The sequence below is a fragment of the Macadamia integrifolia genome, unplaced genomic scaffold (assembly GCF_013358625.1).
Source record: "Macadamia integrifolia cultivar HAES 741 unplaced genomic scaffold, SCU_Mint_v3 scaffold472, whole genome shotgun sequence".
In the NCBI taxonomy this organism is placed as follows: domain Eukaryota; kingdom Viridiplantae; phylum Streptophyta; class Magnoliopsida; order Proteales; family Proteaceae; genus Macadamia; species Macadamia integrifolia.
The window spans coordinates 140435-145248 of NW_024870461.1; the positions used below are offsets into that span (position 1 = coordinate 140435).

At 37.1% G+C, this 4814-nt stretch overlaps 1 non-coding gene across 1 annotated transcript; it reads right to left on the reverse strand.

Annotated features, from left to right (window-relative positions):
* Window positions 1-2358: 2358 nt before the first annotated feature.
* LOC122068879 lies at window positions 2359-2465 on the reverse strand. The gene has a single exon (XR_006137281.1). It is a non-coding gene; the product is annotated as a small nucleolar RNA R71 (small nucleolar RNA).
* Between the last annotated feature and the right edge of the window lie 2349 nt (window positions 2466-4814).

The following is a 4814-nucleotide window of genomic DNA, read 5'->3' on the forward strand; positions in this document are numbered from 1 at the left end:
GGGTTATCCAACACTGATGAGCACAATAATGTGTGAAATCTTAGGGATATAAGTGTACATTTTGCCCCACTTTGGATAGAACTACTTTATTTTTCTTATTTTTTTTTTAGTTTCCAAGTTTACAAGAGAAAGTGCTTAAAGTAAATCAAGAACCAGTCCAAAGGTGGGACCCACTCATTGGTAGCACATCCTCTATCCTACAAAATCCTAAAGATTATTCTCTCTCCTTGCCACCTCACAAGATCTTGAAGATGCTAAGCAAAGATTCCTTTATGATTTAATCAAGATTGCAAGATAATGGTTAATATTACAAGGAAGGAATAGAATTTGTTAATCTTGGAAACGGATTCTCTCCTTCCTCACACAATATCTCAGAGAATGAGGATTTTTACCAAGATTTTATTTTATTTTATTTTCTTTCTTTTCTTAAAGAAGACTTGTAGAAGGAAGTAGGCAAGACAAAAGCCCCTTCCTCCCCCCTCCTAATTATTATTCCCCTTAGTTTATTTTCTAGTTTATGCTTAATTTTTTTCTCTCTCTCCCTCTCTCCTCTTTAGTTTTAGTTCTTCTCTATTTTTGCTTTAATCACTTTTGTAATAGTTTTTTATGTCAATTAATGCAAGCACTCTTTTATGCTTATTCAGTCTTTTATATTTATGATCTATGCAATTGAGTTGTAATTTTTAAAGTTATAGTTCTAGGCTTAGATCTAGGTGACACGATCACGAGCCGTGGAGCATCTTTTTTTTTCAAGTCAGTTTTTTTTTAAGATTTGTTTTCTCTAGTACTAGAAATTTCAGATTTAGTTTATTCCAGATCTGGTTTTTAGTACTGGTAGTATCTCAAATCACCTAAGCTTTCAAGTTCAAGCACTGAAGTTCAAGTAAGTAGGCTCCCTCAGTAGTCTTCTCTCCCGCCTCTCATTCCCTCTTCTGACTACCCTTTCTTTCTTAATTTAGGATTTTAATTTCAGTTGTTACATTATTACTATCCCTTTCCCCCAAGGTTCATGGCTAGTGTATGTGTTGGTTTTGCCCCTCCTAGCCATAGAACCATCAATTTATTGCTTTTATTTTAATTGTCTCCCTTTCCCTAAAGCCAAGTAGAGTAACCCTTGTAAAAGTGACTCTCTGATCAAGTAGAGAAGCTCATATTATGATGCATCCCTCGGACTAAGTAGAGAAACCTACTTGTGAGTCTCTCTCTAGCTTTCTCCTCTTTCTTTTACATTATTTTTATTTTTTTCCTTTATTTTTTTAATTGCGTGGGTTGCTTATTTTCACTTATTTATTTATTTAATTTTAATTGTGTGGCTTGCGTCTTTAAATTCTTAGATGACGAATGGTTAGGACGTTATTTTAGATACATATGTTTAGGACGGTAATTAGAATTAGATCACAGCCATTAATCGGTTAACTTTCGCATTATTAAAAGAAATAAAAAATAAAGTGCCTGCTCTCCCTATTTTTGACCCGTAGCTACACTGATCCGTATGCTTGCGGTTACATTTTAAATCTCAAACAAGTTTTTGGCGCCATTGCCGGGGAGACAGTTCTATGTTATTTTTCGCTTTCTTTTGTTAAATCGGAGTGCTTTGTTTTGTTTTTTTCTTTTCTTTTATTGAATTCTTGAGAAGAACAACTTGCAATAATAGTTGCATCGATGGAGGTCGTCATGCCTCACAGTATGATAAAGACAGGTTTCGCCCTGTAGCAGTACCTTAGGAATTGACCTGAGTGACCCCGGATCCCTACCAGTAAGCTCCCAAAAAGCCACAAAAAAAATAAAAAAATCATAAAAAATCATAAATTTTTTTTTTCTATCCATTCTTTTATGCTTGTCTTACTCTAGTTGTGGGTAGTTTTCTGTTGCATGAGTGTTAAGTGGGTACGTAATACTAAGAATCGGTTAGAAAGAAGAGATCCAACAAGTAGTGACCCTATACGTTTGTTCCCTTTAAAACCCTTCAATACGGGAGACCAACAGTAAAACCCTTCACCTAAATCTCTGAAAGATAGGTTCTACCTTGCTAGAACAGCGCAACCTTCCTGCATAGTTCTACCACAAGCCCAGGGCAATAATTTTAAACTCAAATCTCAATACATCACTATGTTGCCCCACTTCCATGGGTTGACCTCTGAGGATGCATACCTATTTCTAAGGGAATTTGAAGAGGTATGTGTTCTAATTAAGATCCAACAGCTTTCTGATGATACTGTTAAGCTTAGGTTTATCACTTTTGCATTGAAAGACCAAGCTAAGAAGTGGTCTTATGGATTACCCACAAATTCCATAACCTTATGGGAACAGTTCACAGTTGTCTTCCTTAAGAAGTTTTTTCCAACTCACAAGATCAATAAGCTTAGAAGTGATATCCTTCAGTTTAGGAAAAATCCTAGTGAGTCATTTTCCAAACTTATGGAGAGATTCAAGGATCTACTCCAAAAATTCCCTCACCATGGCCTAGACCTATGGCATTTATGTCAAATAATTTATGAGGGTATTGACTACCCAACTAAACAAATGATATAGTCTATGTGCCCTGAGGGATTCACATCCTTTACAGATGAAGGAAAGGCATGGGAATTCTTACTTGACTTAGCTGACAAAACCTGTAAGTGGGAATCAACCCAAGAGAGTGAAAGAACCATAGGAGGAAAAGGATATTTTGTGGATGGGATAGTAGCCAAGGAAGCCCATTTGGATAGCCTAATTAAGAGAATTGAGGCTATTGTTCCTAGAGAGCCATCATCAGTCAATTTGGTTAAGATTTGTGCTTGGTGCCAGTCCCCTGGACATCTCCTAGAAGAATGCCTCAACACCTCTGGGGGCACTTCCAATGATAGTATTAATGCATTATACCAAAATAATCCATATAATAATACCTACAATTCAGGATGGAGAAATCACCCAAATTTCTCTTGGAATCAGGGCAACCAAGCAGGGCCTTCTAATTTCCATAATCAAGGTCAACCTAAACTCCAAAGGCCTCCTTTTGTACAACAATCTTTTTTCCAAAATACTTTTCCTAGGTCAAATGTAGGACCTCAGGCCAATTTTCTTAGGACCCCTCTCCTATCATCTTATCAGCAACTCCCTGGGTTTATCAACACTGGAGAGGCAAGTAGAATAAGTGACTTGAAAAAAAATATGACCCTCCTCATGGCAAGCCATCAAAATCTTACGAGAGAACTCACTCAAGTTGTCTCAATTATGCGTGAGAGGGAGAAAGGAACTTTACCCAGTCAACCAGACCCTAACCCTAGGCATCATCAGCCTGTTAGTTCACAAACATCAACTAATGCACCACTGAATATAGTACAAGGTTAGACCCAACAAGGGCCCTCTAACCAATGTAATGTTGTTTATGCCCTTAGGAGTGGTAGAGAGTACCAACAGAGCATTCCTAAATCTTCCTCATCTATTACTCATGTTAACTCTCCTTCAGTTGAGGACACAAGTGTGCCTCTTGTTTCAGGTTCGTCTGATGAACCCAAAGATTTTTCTAAAACTAAAGATGATTTGGTTGAGGAAACCAAAAATGATTCTTCTGAATGGGGGAAATCCTTAATAGTCCTTATGTTCATCCTGTCCCATTTCCTAATCACTTGGTAAACAAAAGGAAGACTGCTTCCATGGACAAAATTTTAGAAGTCTTCAAAAAGATAAAAGTGAACATCCCCCTTTTGGATGCCATATCCTAGATCCCCGCCTATGAAAAGGTACTGAAAGATTTGTGTACTCACAAATGTATCACTATTGTGCCCAAAAAGGCATTCTTGGCAGGTAACATTAGTTCCATAATTACTTAGCCTATAACAGCTAAGTATAAGGATCCAGGGTGCCCTACCATATCTTGTGTCATAGGCAACACCTACATTGAGCATGCCTTACTTAACCTTGGCGTAAGTGTGAATCTTTTACCTTATCATGTGTACAAGCAACTAGGATTAGGAGAATTGAAAGACACTGGAACTACTCTTCAGTTGGCAGATATGTCTGTTAAGATTCCTAAAGGGATGGTTGTGGATGTCTTACTAAAGGTGGGAGAATTTATTTTCCCTGTTGATTTCATTATGTTAGATACTAAGCCCTTCTCAACCAAGGATGAGATCCCAATAATTCTAAGAAGATCATTCTTGGCTACCAGTAATGCATTAATCAATTGTCGGAATGGTTTCCTAAGATTATCTTTTAGTAACCAAACTATTGAGTTTAACATATTTGGGATAAGCAAGCAACCACATATGGAAGAAGAGATTAATATGTTTGAGGATTTTCTGGATTTTTTTTATGATTTAATTACCAACTTTGATATTAATTTTGATTCAGAATTCCAAGAGTGTATGGATGAGTTGGATAATGATAGTGAAATTTTTTTTTCTAAAGTCTTGAGTTTTCACACACCTGTGGAGCCCTTAGGATCCCTTTCTAATTTCATTCCCAAACCTTCCATAGTTGAGCCCCTTAAACTAGATCTTAAGGTGTTGCCATCTAATTTGAGGTATGCTTTCCTAGGGCCTGACCAGACTCTTCCTGTAATAATTTCTTTAAATTTGACTTCTAGCCAGGAAGGGGAGTTACTTAAAGTGTTAAAAGATAATAAGGAAGCCATAGGTTGGACCATGGCTGATATCAAGGGTATAAGCCCTTCTATTGTGCAACATCATATACATCTTATGGAGGATTCCAAACCATCCACGGAACCCCAAAGAAGAGCTAATCCAGTGATGATGGAAGCTATTAAGAAAGAGATCTTAAAGTGCTTGGATCATAGAATAATTTATCCTATGTTTGACAACCAATGGGTAAGC